General features: G+C 42.3%; 1 long non-coding RNA gene across 2 annotated transcripts in view; it reads right to left on the reverse strand.

Annotated features, from left to right (window-relative positions):
- The window catches only part of LOC115131710 (uncharacterized), an 84630-nt gene extending 82551 nt beyond the window's left edge, over window positions 1-2079 (reverse strand). The window contains exons 1-2 of one of the 2 annotated variants that reach the window (XR_003863994.2): window positions 1860-2079; window positions 513-572 (exon numbers count right to left, since the gene is read on the reverse strand). This is a non-coding gene — a long non-coding RNA (uncharacterized LOC115131710). The remainder of the gene's footprint in view (window positions 1-512; window positions 573-1859) is intronic. The other variant, XR_003863993.2, reaches the window with a different exon arrangement.
- Between the last annotated feature and the right edge of the window lie 16836 nt (window positions 2080-18915).

Here is an 18915-nt window from a genome sequence, read left to right on the forward strand (position 1 = left end):
TGCTCGCCTCCCTACCACTGAGGAAGTACAGTTCCCGCTCAGCCCAGTCAAAACTGTTCGCTGCTCTGGCCCCCCAATGGTGGAACAAACTCCCTCACGACGCCAGGACAGCGGAGTCAATCACCACCTTCCGGAGACACCTGAAACCCCACCTCTTTAAGGAATACCTAGGATAGGATAAAGTAATCCTTCTCACCCCCCCCCCTTAAAAGACCTAGATGCACTATTGTAAAGTGGCTGTTCCATTGGATGTCATAAGGTGAAAGCACCAATTTGTAAGTCGCTCTGGATAAGAGCGTCTGCTAAATGACTTAAATGTAATGTAAATGTAACTCGGCTTTTGCATGAAGAATCAACTAAGCCTCCATAATACAGAGAACTACAGGAGAAGTTGTAGCCTACTTATAAACACACCAACTACGGCAACAAAACACAGACCGTGTTTATTCTTAGCACCATATACTTATTTGCTCATCGTGGAGTCATGGAAATACTTAGCAAAGGTGACTTACACTAGTTCCTGGTGCTGAGCTTGATGTTGTTGCCACTGCAGATGTTGATGGGATCGGACTCTGTAAATAGAACACGTAGGCCAGTCACGTTACCCTCTGCAGTAGTTAATTAGCTAGCTAACGGTTAGATATGGTCCAGTAGACTGTGGCTAACGTGACCTTATGTAAGCTTGCAAAGTTAGAAAATCAGATTGCCAGATAGCAGCTGGCTAATTACACTAATTTGCTTTGGAATTTCTAACCAGCGTATTTTGACCCTTACAAAAAACGGTTGCAGTTTTGAAACTGCAGTAAAAGTGCACTAGCTGCAGTCGACTGTGGTATTTTGTAATTGCAGAATAATTGCAGTGTACTGCAGCTGAACTGCATTTATACCGGCACTCTAACTTACTGCCGTAAATAAAAGGTGTTATTTGGAAGCAGTATTTGCAGCATAATGCAATTATACTGCACTCTAACTGCAGTTATACTGTTCCCTGCGCCGATGACATGGATGTCAATTAAGGCAGCGCGTCTCTGATTCAGAGGGGTTGGGTTAAATGCGGAAGTCACATTTCAGTTGAATGCATTCAGTTGTACAACTGACTAGGTATCCTCCTTTCCCTTTACTGCACTATCTTTTTCGTAAGGGGTTAAGCTAGCTCGATTTTGGTTTAGATAAATACATGTAGATCGCTAGCTTGTTAGCTAGCTAGATAAGTTAGCCACGTCACCTCTGCTCAACTTCTAAGTAAGATAACCGAATAAATGTTACCTCAGCAGCCCGTGCTTGCTGGTAGTTTGCACATCCAAGTGAACTCTGAGGTAAAAAAAAAAAAAAAAAGCTAAAGAACTCACTTCTCTTTGTATTGACATTGCCTTTGAATGAGGACTCAACTCTTTTGCCAGTTCACTTCACCTATTTTGTGGCCAAGGTATTTTTCCAATGTTCACTCAATGCACTCTGGGTTTGTGCGGGACAAGCTACTCCATCAGAACGTGTTATCGGACAATATACCTACTTACATTTTGGAAGCGAATCGATTGCATTTAGTTAAAAGGTGAAGACATAATAGTAAATAATAAAGAGCATAATAAATGCAGATTAAATAATACTGTAAATGAAAACTGTACACCCAATGCCCCTTTAATTAAGCGCTAGCATTGATTCACCAAATATGTTGTTGTCTTCTCACACTATTTAAACTCCACAATAGAATAAACAGCGTGAACCTGTTAGCCTATATTGCAAGCAAATAATCTGCACATCGTGTCAGTACAAAACGCCTTACATATTTTGTTATCTCTGTGCATCCTTATCAATTGCTTATCTATATTCAAAAACAGCACAAGTTGTTTTCTGCGAACCTGCACATCGCCATCTTCTCTCTTTTGCAGAACCAATGTGAGGGGTTATAGCTGGAGAAACGGTGTTGCAGTAGTCGAGTGTGTTCACATTGCCCTACAAAAGGGAACCCGACCATGGAATTTGAGCGAGTACGAATGGTCTGAGCTACAAACTATTAAAAGCTGTCTATGAAAAAAAGCTCCTCTGTGACGCTCACAAGCTACACAAGAGCCGTCAGAATGTAAGGGGTTCTTCTACATAGAGGATCATAGGAAATCCAAGGACATAGTGTCTGTAACACTATAATAAGCTTACGATGTTGCTGTCACAAACTCCACACAGTTGTCACTGATTAGTTGGATATTAATTTCCCACTGAGCAAACCATTTCTGTACTTCATATAAATCCTGTTTTTGTCAGCTTTTTGCTTTGGCTGACTGTCTTTCTTTTTGACATTTGAATACAACTGTTTATGTCGAATTGTGTTGTGTTCTACTTGTAGCCCTGGTCTTCCAGAGGCTAAATATGAGTGTTGGACATGCAGATAAATGAAAGTCAGAGAAATGATGAATGATGAATGAAGTGGGTTCTTGGGACTGATAGGGTTAATGGACATGCAGTGAAAGATCAGCAGGGAAATGTCCCTTTAAGACTATATCTCCCCCCCCCCCCCCCCTACACACACACACACACAACGGCTTTAGAAACACCAAACACACCAACACCTTTTTTTCATGCAGATGTTTTCAGGATCAATTTCACGTTCTGCGGTGACACACATTCTAACGTGATCGCCTCCCGGGTGCTATATCTCTATGCACAATATGTAAATGCATACCCATTTTAAGACACCACGTGGCATAAGCACTTATGGTGTTGTGTTTCTTTAGAATTTTGGAAATAGCTTGAGGGTTAGTGACTTAGTAGTAGGACAGTGACTTGACTTTCATCCCTCAAAGATCCTTTAGTCTAATACGATGTACTGTGGGGCCATCTGGTGGTAAACAGGAAAAAGGAATTTCCACATTGGGGGCAGACTGCAAGTGTGGTAAAACTGCTACGATTATAGATCAGTGTCAGAACAGATCGCATGCAGTTTAAATGGAATATATGTATATGTTCATGACTGACTGTTCATGGACTGCAGTTAGCAGCCAAATGAATGTGAAGCTGAATGACGCTGTACATTATACTGTCATCTGGCTGCAATGTAGCGGTTTTATCTGAGGAGTCAGCCAAGGTCAGGTTAAGTATTAATTGAAGTGCAACATATCTTTCCATTGAGTTTTGAGTTCCATGGGGACTTTTCTGTCTCCAGTTAAATCTTCCTAATGCAGGATATGACATGACTTCTAGTGGGCATCAAGTGTGACACAGACTCTCTCTCACACACACACACTCACGCACGCGCGCATGCGCACACACACACACACACACAAACGCACGCACACACACACGCGCACGCACACACACACGTGCTCTGACATGTGAGTAACTTGTGGAACTGTGTCACAGTATCTGGCTTGTCTCCAGTTTTCTACTAGGGTAAAGAGCAGGGCCCCGTGGACTCAGTGGACAGAAAATTGAAGGCAGGCACAGTGACAACCCTCTATCATCCCCACTACCCTAGAGGACAAAGGACCAGGCGGACACAACCCATTCCGTTCTGCACTACCTCAGTACCAGTGGACCCTCTCTGTTCTGTCCTAAGACCATAAGGAGGAATGGGGGACAGCCCTTGCCTTCCCCTTTTAGCCATGGCCCAAAGAAAACTTGATCAACTACAGAAGACTGTAGGCAGGCAGAAAGAAAATAGACTGTTCCTCTCCCTCCCAACCCCAATGGACGGAACCTTCCTTTCTCGCTATAGTACTACACCAAAAAGACAGAAGACCATAGGCAGGCCAGGCAGACTCAGCCCTCTCCCCACCTTTCCCCTCCCTATTTCTACCTTATAGGACCATGAGCAGACTGACAATGCCCTCTCCCAGAGGACCATATGCAGCCACAGACCAACCTGTTCGCCTCCCTACTACCCCAGGTCCACTGGACAGAGGCAGAGGACCATATGCAGCCACAGACCGACCCATTTGCCTCCCTGCTACCCCAGGCCCACTGGACAGAGGCAGAGGACCATATGCAGCCACAGATATCCCCCAGCCCTGTGTCCCCTCCCTCCCCTTTCAGAAAGCCGGGGCGATGAGTGACGGGACCTCCTCCAGACAGCATGTCTGGACCCACACTCCCTTGTCACAGCTCTTAGGGGCCCATGCGCCGTAAACGCAGCTCACACACAAACACAGAGCCCAGTCACCATTTTACTGCTCTTTGACAGTTTTTCAAGTTTTGGCCCCTTTCAAAGAGACCAGGAGTTGACAAATTCATGAAGCCTAGTGATTTTAGTAACTAGGCCAAAGTTTGTCTTTGAGCATATTGAACCTGACTGTATTGTTTTAGCCAAGTGACATGTGTTCAGTGAAAGACCATAGTAAATTACAGTAGATGGGGGCCAAAGTGAATTGACCTTTGTTGGTGTTAAGTTAGGGATGTAGTTAAACTGTGCCTCCAACAGGTGGCAGTCACGAGCCAGGCAGTGTAACTATAGAGACCCTCAGTGGTGAAATTAAATAAGTTCTACGTTTTCTTTTTTACCTGAATCACTTTAAAACAACACTGACTAGATTTGTAACATTTAACGTGTGGACTTACTTCTACTGAAAAATAGAATTAGCAATACAGATGATCCTATCTCTGATGAATCAATCTATGTACATGATGAATCATACACAAGTTATATACTGAGTGTACAAAACATTTCCACGACATTGACTAATCAGGTGAATCCATGTGAAAGCTATGATCCCTTATTGATGTCCCCTGTTAAATCAACTTCAATCAGTGTAGATGAAGTGGAGGAGGATTTTAATAAAGGAGGATTTTTAAACCTTGAGACAATTGAGACGTGTGTCTGAGTGTGTGTGTGTGCCATTCAGAGGGTGAATTGGCAAAACAAAAGATTTAAGGTCCTTTGAACAGGGTATGGACACCGGTCGGTTTGTGTTTGTCAATAACTGCAAGTCTGCTAGTTTTTCCACACTCAACAGTTTCCTCTGTGTATCAATAATGGTCCACCACCCAAATGACATCCAGCCATTGGTATAAAATGGGTCATTGCAGGCTGGTGGTGGTGATGGTGCGGGGTGTGATTTCATGGCACACCTTGGTTCCCTTGATAAAAGTGGAGCAACGTTTGCATGCCACAGGATATCTGAACATCATTACCAATCAGGTGCATCCCTTCATGGCAGCAGTGTATCCATCTGCAGGATAATGCCCCATGCCACAAGGCTAGGATTATCCAGGAATGGTTCCAAGAACATTACAGTAAATTCAGCTTACTGCAGTGGCCTGCCCAGTCACCAGATCTCAATCCAATTGAGCATCTGTGGGATGAGATGGAGCGAACTATTCAGAGTAGAGGTCCACTCCCAGCCAACTTGACACAACTGGAGGAAGCATTGGAGTCAACATAGGCCAGCGTCCCTGTGCAACCCTTTACCGCCTTGTGGAGTCCATGCCCCGACGAATTGAGGCTGTTCTGAGAGCAAAAGGGGGTGCAACTCTGTATTAGGAAGGTGTTCCTAATGTTTTGTACACTCAGTCTGCATTTATTACTGGAAAGCTTCAAACCCCATGTTCATCACAATGAGGGTACTCTCTGAGTGGAGGTAAAATATCTCCAACTATCTGTTGGGTTGACTGAGATTAATTCTTGCCTTGTGTTGGGCTCCCACCCGTTGGAATATATTCCACAGCTTCGATAAATCAATATATCAGAGCCTTGTCTCAGAATGTTACATTCTATCCCAGCCTTATTCCCAGCGCAACAATCCATTACACTCCAATCCCAGATTTCCTACAGTATACCGGCGTTCCACAGCCATTCCCAGAATGACCACGGAGGATGGAGAGAGCACATGGCATAAGGATGATTTATCGGAGTTCAACTTTTACAGTTTCTTATTCTGTAGGTGGGCCAGGGTGAAGAAGAGGGGTTGTAACCCAAGTCATGTAAAACACAATTGGAATCAGCAGGTCTTTGTGAAATTGGCAAAGTTTTCTCTACTCAGATTATTGTTTTTGTGGCGTCTTCTTTGATTTGGATTAGTCATCAAATAAAACGGAATATTTATTCAGCTGATTCAACAATATTGGTTTAACACTATCTACTGCAATACATCATATAAAGACTTACGAATATGGAGTTAATTCTAGCAAATACTCATCTATCAACAATTATAGCACAGACGACAAGACATATTAGAAGTCCTCACCTTCCGAGAATTCCATCATCTTCTTGCAGATTTTTGACTATTGTTCTCTGCTAGCTTTGATCAACTTCACCGGCACTTCAGTGCAGATAGCACACAGCCTTGACCGATAACCCACTACCCCACCCTATAGGTGCAGTGGCTTTTGCCCCTCTTTAAAAACCAATCTACCCCCAGAGATGGTGGACAATAGCTGGACTACAAACGCTCCTTTGATCTTCCCCACAAAGCACTCCAGCGCAGTTAATTTAAGATTAGATACCCCCACCCCACCCCCCACCCCTCTACCTCTGACCCCATTCCAGTCGCGTGCCTGTGTGTGCCCTTAAAACAGCAGGTTTGAATTACCAGCCTGATGATGACTCCAGCAGTGCTGCAGTGCTTGTAACCTTTCCTCAGCCCAGACACTGTAGCCGAGATAAAGAGAGGTCGTCTGGACCGTTGCATCAGGAGCTGACATGGAAGACACACACACTCACACTCACACATACCACCTTCCTGAATAATCTGTAATCTCATGAGAAACCAGTGTTTAGTAAACAGAAAGAGATACACTTAGTCAGTCCTCAGACACTCCCCATCAGGATTTGACCCGATTTGTACTGTTGAGGGACCAATGTCCCTAAGTCCACAGGAAAGGTTTTGAGTCTTATTTATGACAAGCCTAAATAAATTCAGGAGTAAAAACGTGCTTAACAAATCGCATAATAAATTGCATGGACTCATTCCGTGTTCAACAATAGTGGTTAACATGATTTTTTAATAACTACCCCACACATACAATTATCTGTAAGGTTTCTCAATCAAGTAGTGAATTTCAAGCACAGATTAAACCATAAAGACCAGGGAGGTTTTTCAATGCCTCACAAAGAAGGGCACCAATTGGTAGATGTGTAAATATCCCTTTGGGCATGGTAAAGTTATTATTTAGGCTTTGGATGGTGTATCAATGCACCCAGTCACTACGAAGATACAGGCGTCCTTCCTAACCCAGTTGCCGGAGAGGAAGGAAACCTGTCAAGAATTTTACCATGAGGCGGATGTTGACTTTAAAACAGTTACAGAGTTGAACGGGCATGATATGAGAAAACTGAGGATAGATCAACAACATTGTTGTTACTCTACAATACGAACCTAAATGACAGAGTGAAAAGAAGGAAGTTTGTACAGAATATAAATATTCCAAAACATGCATCCTGTTTGCAAAAAGGCACTTAAGTAATACTGCAAAAAAAGGTGGCAAAGAAATTAACTTTAAGTCCTGAATACCAAGTTATTTTTGAGGCAAATCCAACACATCACTGAGTACCACTCTCCATATTTTCAAGCATGGTGGTGGCTGCATCATGTTATTGGTATGCTTGTCATCAGCAAGGACTAGGGAATACAGCTAAGCACAGACAAATTTACCTTTCAGCAGGATAATAACCTAAAACACAAGGTCAAGTCTACATTGGAGTTGCTTACCAAGATGAATTTGAATGTTCCTGAGTGGCCTAGTTTACACTTTTAACTTAAATTGTCTTGAAAATCTATGGCAAGACTTGAAAATGGCTGTCTAGCAATGATGAACAATCAACTTGACAGAGCTTGAAGAATTAAAAAAAAGAATAAGTAAGGGATAAACGCACTCGTTCTGTACATTACCTTGGAATTAGTGGACGACGCAGAATTAATTAGACACATTAATAAAGCCTATTAAGCTCGGTTGAATAATGGTTTATAAATGCACTTAACATTTTCATAAGACAAACTCTTATTCCATGTCGCCTTCTAAGGGTTTCACCATTGAGGAACATTCTCACTTTTGGATGGGATGCATTCAATTATGTTTATGAACCCTGGATGACTGACAGGGGGCATTGTATTGAAGCCACAGCGCAGCCGTCTTTGCACTCCTCAATTGTAAACAAGTGTTTTGGAAGCTATAGAAATGCATTTATTAACATCTACATTCGTTTTGACACATTTATTATATTACAGACACCATAATTCATACTTTTAAATTAGATTAGGTGAGCTTAATTAACATAAAAATAAAAATGGAAAAAATATATACACTTTTCCTTAAAGTATATATTTTTTTGAGAGTACTAAAGTTACTGTCCCCACTACAACAACAAAAAAATACTAAAAAATATTTTGTCCTTGAAACATTTAATTGAAAGACTGTAGAATTCCATTCATTCCTATGGAGGGATTATCATACTAGGCAGTGGTGTAAAGTACTTAAGTAAAAAATACTTTAAAGTACCACTTAAGTCGTTTTTTGGGATATCTTTACTTTACTTTACTAATTATATTTTTGACTACTTTTACTTCACTACATTCCTTAATATTGTACTTTTTACTCAAAACATTTTCCTTGACACCCAAAAGTACTGGTTACATTTTGAATGCTTAGCAGGACAGGAAAATAGTCAAATTCACACACTTATCAACCGAACATCCCTGGTCATCCCTACTGCCTCTGATCTGGCGGACTCACTAAACACACATGCTTCGTTTGTAGATTATTTCTGAATGTTGGAGTGTGCCAGTGGCTTTCTGTAAATAAATAAATAATAAATAAATCTGATTTGCTTAATATAAGGAATTTGAAACGATTCATACTTCTACTTTTGATACTTAAGTATATTTTAAACCAAATACTTTTATACTTTTACTCAAGAAGTATTTTACTGGGTGATTTTACTTGAGTTGTTTTCTATTAAGGTATCTTTACTTTTACTCAAGTACTTTTCCCACCACTACTACTAGGTCGTGCCAATATGGCCTACCGGGGGGTTTCAAAGCCTCTCAATAGCCAATATACAGCATCAGCAATCCAGGGTTTATATATGTCATTGGATGCATCAGTGCAATTAGTTATTTATCCAAGTAATTAAGGCTGGAATATATAACTTTCTGGGTGACTTGACCAACTTCCCATAGAAATGTGAGTTATATATCTGTCATTCACATTAAAAGCAAGTCTAAGAAGCAGTAGATCTGTTATATGTGCGCTATTTCTATGCTTCCCGTTCTTCTTCGTTTTCACGTCTTTTACTTTCGGTTTTGTAAACCAACTTCAAAAAGTTTAAAATACAATATTGTTTGTTATTGCACCATCTAACAGCGGTTTAGATGGTACAATGATTCTCTACATTACAATGATTCTCTACATAAACTGAAATTAGGTGAACTATTCCACATAGCGCACCTTTAAGGCATCATGTCAACATTTACCCATCTGTACTACATGCTCGAAATTACTACCACTTTGAAAGGGCCCGAATTGGTTGACACTGACATTCTCATCAGTGTGCAAAATCTAGACATGGGAGATTGCTGCAAAAGAAACAAAGTGTTGTAGACAAGACACACACGTTAACACAGGAGTAAGTTTTACATGCAATATGTATACATTCATTTTGCTGAACAATTTAACACAGGTAGTTAACTAGCTAGTTAGCATTTGCCAGCTAGCTAGCCTTGTGTTAGCTAGCTAGCTACAGTTATTTAACTAGCCAACATTTGTTTTTCTGGCATTTTTGTTAGAGCTACAAACTTACAAACTAACTTTAGCTAGCTAGTTAATGTTAGTTACCATCTACAGAAAACACTTTCCATGCAATCTGTTGTGTTTTTTGGGGATTCGCAAGCTAGTTTTCTAACCCTGACCAGCTACTTAACTAAAGATGGCAAATAGTTATGTGTTAATAGTGTTAGCAAGCACTATTATTGCTAGCGGGATAACACAACAACTAGCTAAGTAACATACCTAACATATAGAAATCATTATGATGATAACTAGTATAGGGTCATGAAAATTGTCATAGCTACAACCTTTTTTAATACCACAAGGTTACAGACTACAGGTTGGGGAAATGCTTACAACAAAGAAACAGATGAAGACAGAGACAGAGTTGATGATTTCCATTGTTACTTGTCATGTTAAAAAGGGAAGAAAAAGACCACCAGAGTGCGCTCAGCTCTGGCCGTTCCTAAATACAGAGCTTTGTCAGATTGTCGGTTGCTAAATTCAAAGTGTTTCGCTCTCGGAGCGTTCTGAGCGCACACTGGACGCTTTGGCCGTATGAATGCTCTGAAATTGGAGTAGATCTTTTGGAATTTAGGAATGCACCCCTAGACTACTACTCACCACCACTATAATAGTGAGGTTTATGTTATTGAGTAGGTCTATATCTTTGTTTCATCTTGTAATTTTCAAAGAAATGTAAGGTCTTGTTACATGTTGCAATAAAGTTGACTAATGGAGAAGCTCACCTTTTGTTTGTAGGTATTTTGACTTGGTAATGAGAAGTAGGTAATTATATAGAAATAGCTCATAGGTAACTTTAAAGTTACACTTAACTCTACACAGGTAAATCCTGTGTTACAACTAGCGACAATGCTTTTGTACGTATGCAGATATTATATGTACTTTGTCATATACTAGTGTGTTTATTTTCTCACTTGTATGGTGCTTCCAGAAGGTTTGCAATTAGGGCCAGATTGTCAGGATGGGTAATGTACTATGTAAGTACGCATTAATTACAAGTAAGTATTGACTAGCGTAATCCCATTTAACACCTAGTAATTACATTGTACTTAAACAGTTTTTACTTGTACTCTGTGGTGTACTTGTGTGTTTATCCTCCCACTTGAGGATGACACCCACTTTCTTACATTGTTAGCCCAAGTGTTATTATATACAGCTGGGAAGAACTATTGGATATAAAAGCGACGTCGATTTACCAACATTATGACTTTCCTGAAGCGAATCCTTTGTTCGGACCTGCACCCTGAACATGGGATCTCATCCCAGAGGCCGGCCAAAAACAACGCAGTCGCTGCAGAAGAGTCAGACGGAGCGGCCTACTGGTCAGACTTAGAAGGCAAGCACACCATCCACCGCTTTCGAGCATATTACTCGCCAAGGTCCAAGCTCTAGACAACAAGGTGGACGAAATTAGGGCACAAGTTGCCTTCCAGAGAGTCATCAGAGATTGTAACATTCTCTGTTTCACGGAAACATGGCTCACTCTAGCTACAGCCACCCGGTTTCTTCACGTATCGCGCTGACAGAAACAAACATCTCTCTGGTAAGAAGAAGGATGGGGGTGTGTGCCTTATGATTAATGACACATGGTGTAATCATAAAAACATACAGGAACTCAAGTCCTTTTGTTCACCTGATCTAGAATTCCTTACATTCAAATGCCGACCGCATTATCTAGCAAGAGAATTCTCTTCGATTATAGTCACAGCCGTGTATATTCCCCCCCCACCCCCCCCCCCCAAGCAGATACCTCGACGGCCCTGAAAGAACTGCACTGGACTCTATGTAAACTGGAGACCATATATCCTAAGGCTGCATTTATTATGGCTGGGGATTTTAACAAAGTTAATCTGAGTACCAGGCTTCCTAAATTCTATCAGAATATTGAACTCGCGACACGAGCTGGTAGCATTCTGGACCATTGCTACTCTAACTTCTTTGATGCATACAAAGCCCTCCTCTGCCCTCCCTTCAACAAATCTGACCATGACTCCCAACCAATAGACAGAAACTAAAACAGGAAACGCTCGTGCTCAGGTCTATCCAACTCTGGTCTGACCGATCGGATTCCACGCTTCAAGATTGCTTCAATCACGTGGACTAGGATATGTTCCGGGTAGCCTCAGACAATAACATTGACGTATACGCTGACTCGGTGAGCGAGTTAATTAGCAAGTGCATTGGTGATGTTGTACCCACTGTGACTATTAAAACCTTCCGTAACCAGAAACCATGGATTGATAGCAGCATTCCCGCAAAACTGAAAGCGCAGTTTTAATCATGGAAAAGCGACTGGAAACGTGACCGAATACAAACAGTGTAGCTATTCCTTCCGCAAGGCAATCAAACAAGCAAAACGTCAGTATAGAGACAAAGTAGAGTTGCAATTCAATGGCTCAAAAACGAGACAAATGTGGCAGGGTCTACAGTCAATCACAGATTACAAAATGAAAACCAGCCCCATCGCGGACATCGACATCTTGCTTCCAGACAAATTAAACAACCTCTTGGCTCCCTTTGACGACAATACAGTGCCACTGACACGGCCCGCTAGGAAAGCCTGTGGGCTTCCTTCTCCGTGGCCAACATGAGTAAAACATTTAAACGTGTTGACCCAGTCGGCATCCCTAGCCGCATCCTCAGAGCATGCGCATACCAGCTGGCTGGTGTGTTTACGGACATATTGTTCTGTCCCCAAGAAAGCTAAGGTAACTGAACTAAATTACTTCTGTCATCATGAAGTGCTTTGAGAGACTAGTCAAGGATCATATCACCTCCACCCTACCTGATACCTTAGACCCACTCCAATTTGCTTGCCACCCCAATAGGGCCATAGAAGATGCAATTGCTATCACACTGCACACTGCCCTTTCCCATCTGAACAAGAAGAATTCCTATGTAAGAATGCTATTCATTGACTACAGCTCAGCATTTAACACAATAGTACCCTCCAAACTCGCCAAACTTGCCCTGGGTTTTGACCTCACCCTATGCAACTGGGTCCTGGAAATTCTGACGGCCCGCCCCCATGTGGTGAAGGTAGGAAACAACAACATCTCCATCCTGCTGATCCTCAACACTGGAGCCCCACAAGGGTGCGTTCTAAGCCCTCTCCTGTACTCCCTGTTCACCCATGATTGTGTGGCTATGCATGCCTCCAACTCAATCATGTAGTTTGCAGAGGACACTACTGTGGTAGGCTTGATTACCAACAACGACGAGACAGCCTACAGGGAGGAGGTGAGGGCCCTCAGAGTGTGGTATCAGGAAAATAACCTCTCACTCAACGTCAACAAAACAAATCAGATGAATTCAGGAAACAGCAGAGCGAGCATCCCCCCATCCACATCAAAGGGACGGTAGTGGAGAAGGTGGAAAGTATTAAGTTCCTCGTGTACACCTTATGGACAAACTGAAATGGTCCACCCACACAGACAGAGTGGAGAAGATGCAACAGTGCCTCTTCAACCTGAGGAGGCTGAAGAAATTTGGCTTGTTACCTGAAACTGAAATAAAAAAAACACTCACAAACTTTTACAGATGCCCAATCGAGAGCATCCTGTCGGGATGTATCACTGCCTGGTACGGCAACTGCTCCGCCCATAACCGCAAGGCTCTCCAGAGGGTAGTGCGGTCTGCACAACGCATCATCGGGGGCCAAGTAAATTCAGTAAAAATAGAAAGGGCCCCTCACTGTCAACTGCGTTTATTTTCAGCAAACTTAACATGTGTAAATATTTGTATCAACATAATAAGATTCAACAACTGAGACATAAACTGAACTAGTTCCACAGACATGTGACTAACAGAAATTGAATAATGTGTCCCTGAACAAAGGGGAGGGGTCAAAATCAAAAGTAACAGTCAGTATCTGGTGTGGCCACCAGCTACATGAATTACTGCAGTGCATCTCCTCCACATGGACTGCACCAGATTTGCCAGTTCTTGCTTTGAGATGACCCCACTCTTCCACCAATGCACCTGCAAGTTCCCGAACATTTCTGGGGGGAACGGCCCTCACCCTCCAATCAAACAGGTCCCAGACGTGCTCAATGGGATTGAGATTCGGGCTCTTCGCTGGCCATGGCAGAACTGACATTCCTGTCTTGCAGGAAATCACACACAGAATGAGCAGTATGCCTGGTGGCATTGTCATGCTGGAGGGTCATGTCAGGATGAACCTGCAGGAAGGGTATCACATGAGGGAGGAGAATGTCTTCCCTGTAACGCACAGATTGCTTGCAATGACAACAAGCTCAGTCCGATGATGCTATGACACACCGCCCCAGACCTTGACGGACCCTCCATCTCCAAATCGGTCCCGCTCCAGAGTACAGGCCCCAGTGTAGCGCTCATTCCTTCGACAATAAACGAGAATTCGACCAACACCCCTGGTGAGACAATTCAGTGAAGAGCACCAGAGTACAGGCCCCAGTGTAGCGCTCATTCCTTCGACAATAAACGAGAATTCGACCATCACCCCTGGTGAGACAATTCAGTGAAGAGCACTTTTTGCCAGTCCTGTCTGGTCCAATGAAGGTGGGTTTGTGCCCATAGGCAACGTTGTTGCCGGTGATGTCTGGTGAGGACCTGCCTTTCAACAGGCCTACAAGCCCTCAGTCCAGCCCCTCACAGCCTATTGGGGACAGTCTGAACACTGATGGAGGGATTGTGCGTTCCTGGTGTAACTCGGGCAGTTTTTGTTACATTTGTGTGTATAAGATAGTCTTTGTGAATTTGTTAGATTACTTGTTAGATATTACTGCACTGTCGGAACTAGAAGCACAAGCATTTCGCTACCCTCGCATTAACATCTGGTAACCATGTGTATGTGACCAATAACATGTGATTTGACTTGGTTTGACTTGAGGATGACACCCGTATGGTAGACCCCAGACAGTGAGGTTGACCTACATCTTATCTGTTTCTGTGAATTCAACCAAGTTAACCCAGATGGTCCACTTTTTGGGGGCAAGTGGTAGCAACAACATTGAGAGGAAATTTTGAAGTGTGCTTTTGCAGGAAGATAATTAGAGCCCATGTAATCTCGGAACATCCAGCGTCTCTGTCCACAACCGATTACAACCTTGTGATCGCTATTACTGAATCAGATGCTGCTGAGTAAGAAATAAAACACTAAATTGGTGAATTTAATGGAAACTTGCCCATTTGTAACAAGCATGGTGACAAGCACTTGTTGTTACACCTCTGTAATTACAGACTGCAATTACCACCAGTTACATGTTATTACAGTGTAACTATGAGTTATTACAATTAACTACAATGCTTGTTAGTTTTATTATACATGTAATTACACTGTGATATGGACCCCTTAAAATAAAGTGGTTTAGATAAAAATGCATATATGCCTTGTCTCTTAGCTTTTATTTGACACCCAATTTGAAATGCTCCTTTGAACTTCACATGTTGGTGCTCATGGGTCCTTTGACATGGAAATGATCTAAACTGAAAATATATAACATGCAAAATATGATTATTCAAAAGCCCTCAGCCTCAAACCTGAATCCCTTGAAGTAGATTCTAGAATTACCCTCATGCCTAGTTGAGCCTCAAGCTTGAGTATCAAGCTCTGCACAATCTAAAATATGACCAACCCATTTGTTTTTCTACAAAACAAATCAACAACAATCCTCAATTTTCGAGGATACACCTAACATCACAGCACATCACATTACATTGAGGAGACGAGGAAAGATAGACGCTTAATAACTAAAGAGGAATGTATTCTGGGTGTGTGTTGTCAGAGCAAAGACCAGAGAGGCATTCCTTCACATAGGGGTTAACAACAGACCAAACAAAGTCTTCTACAGTCAACCATCCTTTATCAGGCGCTTTCGCCGGCATTCTTTACATGTGTTGCCACATAAATGGAACCCTGCAGGCTTCAAGTGGTGGCAGAGCCCCTGCGTGATGAACCGGTGAACCCCTCTATCTGCCTGCATATTCCTGTCAATTGGCTGAGTGGGAGCTAAGTCCTTAGTATGGCATGGCCATGAAGGGCTGGTGTGGATAGTATAGGTCTCCTCTCAGCTAGCTGCGCGAGTGAAAGGCATAATTAGAGAGGGTGGTGATAACTGCAGCTATGGGGCAATGGGAGAATGGGAGAGAGTCATGAGGCTGTACAGCTGAGCTAATGGATAAAGTGCTACTGATGGCTGTGTGTACATACACACATTCAAACCTACTTGTATGGATTAGTCATATACACATAATACTCACTTCTAAGCATAAACACACATACAGCTAGTGCATATTTCTACCCTCAAGGCACAGCTGCCCTGAAAGCAAGGTTCTACAAGGACAAGTCCAGTCTTCATATTGCACATGCAGGCCCAATGGGTCCATCCACTCACACATGTTTTTAAACACAAATAGCTACACTGCCCACCGCACACATACGCAGCACAGGAATTAATTACCAAGGAGATAGTGGACCTTAATTTTCACAAAAAATTCTCTCTGGATATGAGCTCAAAGGGGGACCATACATAACCCAGCGATAGTGTTTGGTAATATGCTCCAAGGCTCTTTCAAGGCTCTTGCTTGTGCATTGTTTGAGAGGGCTAAATGTGAGTACAGAGGTGAAAATGGATGAGATTTTTGCTGCCTCAGTTCAACAGCCAATGCTGAGAGAAAGGTTGTTGCAGTTTATTTCCAGCTGAATGATTGATGTGGCTTCATTCAGGCATATTCATTCACTCACCTTTCAAAGGCTGTTTATAAATCACTTAAAGGGAAGGGAAACCTTTCATTTCCTCACCAAATTATCATCAATTTCCATCCAAGTCTAACCAAAACACTGTTGTGTCATTAGGAACTCTTTTCAACACGGGCAGGCTGAGCTAAAAAATAAATAAACTACCAAACGTCCATAAATAACAAATAACACCTAACGTTTCTTGTTCGTCAAATCTGGAACCCATTTTTTGCATTTTCAGGTAACAACTTGAGTAGCACATTAATGTTCTAGCACAATGACTCCATTCATTAACTGGGCCTGAAATACCATTTCACAGCAGATGCCATCTTTCCACCTGCACGCAGGACGTCGAGTCGAGCCACAGCAATAATACGCATTCCATTTTTTTTGGGCAGCTTTCATCCATAAATGGCTCAGGTATGTATATTTAAGGCTGGACAAAAAAAATACAATAGTCAAATGAAGCAGCAGTTGGTCTGAATCACGAAATTGAGGTCAGATTTATTAAGTCGCTCGAGGGATCTTGCGTCGGTTTTCAGAGGAATTGTGTTTTTCATACCTGATACATATATATATATATATATATATATATATATATATATATATATATATATACACACTCCGTCCTGGCAATGCTATGGCAACCATCGCAATTAGTGAGAAAATATTTCGTAAAATGTTGATAATTGATCGTTTTCATGACTCCTCCTCATATTAGAGATGTCAAAAAGACAGTTGTGTGCAGAGCGAAGCCAACCCAAACACGCCATTACCCAGGCGGACCCGTGGCACTGTCTGATGACCTCGGCTCTCGGAGCGTGTCCAACGAATTGACCCTAATACACTGCAGCTGCGAAGGCCATTGCATAATTACAGATAAATGAAGACATCATATATCCTGGATATCCTGGACAGTGATACCCAAGGTCTGTTAGCATAAAGTCCCACCTTAATTGGTAGAAATTGCTAATTGAGATGTGTTTTGAAAAGGGATGACGCCCACAGTTGCCCAGCACAGTAATTGCCTGTGAGTTTTGCAATAACCAATGACCAATGTGAACAATCCCATGGGCGTAATTCAAACTGATGAGGAACTGGAGGAGGAATGGCACGTCTGGGTGATATAAGGCATTAAATCCGGACTGTATCAATATTTCGAGTTCTTTAACACGCGAGTCGGGATTACATTGGTTGGGCCTTGCATCCGGTTGTTCCAACTTCCAACCTTTTTGTAAAAGGTTTCATGTGCTGGTTTACTGTACATGTATGCAGCTGTCAAGTGGTTAAAAATAGAGGGTGTAAGAGAAAGAGCCGGTGCCAAAATGAAAAAGGACCTCACGCAGGCCTCTCATCCAACACCTTTCAGCAGATATGAGACACTCACAATTAATCGAGCAGTTCGTCCATAAAGGAATTAACCTTTGACAGGAAAGGCCAGCTAGGTCACCCTAGATACAAGTAAGTATTTGGCGTCCATCCATGTCTGAGGACGTTGGGAGATGACGTGGAAACCGGCCACTAGGAGCAGCAGTGAGCACTGTTACCTTTAAGTATGTTTCGGTTTTGCTAGGGCATTGTGGACAAGGATGGTGGATGGGTGTAGGCATCTGCCTCTCATGCCAAAGGTTGCAAGTTGGAATCCAACAATAGAATGTTGTTTTTTAAATTTTTATTTTAAGCCTGTCCCAAACCTTACCCTTACCTTAACCTTTCGGAGTGAATGTCTAACCTTAAGATTTTGGAGTTAATGGCTGAACTTAACCCTTACAAATTCAGAGTTAATGCCTAAACCTAACCTTAAACACTTCTAAATTTGACATTTGGAACAACTTTGAAATTTGACGTTTGAGAAACATGGAAGAACGTCTAATTCTGACGTGAGACTGTGAGAGCTAGTTGGGTAAGGCGGTGTGTGTCTAATCTCGACACACCTCTGTGACACCAGGCTTCAAAGTGGGACTCTTCAACAGTATGGGTGAGCCCTCTCTGGTCTATCCCTTCGTCATTCAATGTATCTTATCCAACACACACACTCACGCACAAGCATACGTGCACAAAGGCACACACACATACACAAACACACACACACACACATGCATATTGCCAATCTACAGTACAGGCATGCACACACCCAATCTAGTGGCTCCTAAATGAGCTATCTTTTAGCTTACACAGCAGAGCACATTCTAACAAAAAAAATTGTGCTATCTAGAACCTAAAAGTGTTCTTCGGCTGTCCCCATAGGATAACTATTTGAAGAACCCTTTTTGCTTCCAGGTAGAACCCTTTTTGTTCCAGGTAGAACCCTTTTGGGTTCCATGTAGAGCCCTTTCTACATAGGGTTCTGCATGGAACCCAAAATGGTTCTGCCTGGAACCAGAAAGGGTTATCCTATGGGGACAGCTGAAGAACCCTTTTGGAACCTTTTTTTCTAAATGTACGTTACACTGCTGATGCTGTACTTTTACAAACATTTTCTC

This window comes from Oncorhynchus nerka, linkage group LG7 (assembly GCF_034236695.1).
Source record: "Oncorhynchus nerka isolate Pitt River linkage group LG7, Oner_Uvic_2.0, whole genome shotgun sequence".
NCBI lineage: Eukaryota > Metazoa > Chordata > Actinopteri > Salmoniformes > Salmonidae > Oncorhynchus > Oncorhynchus nerka.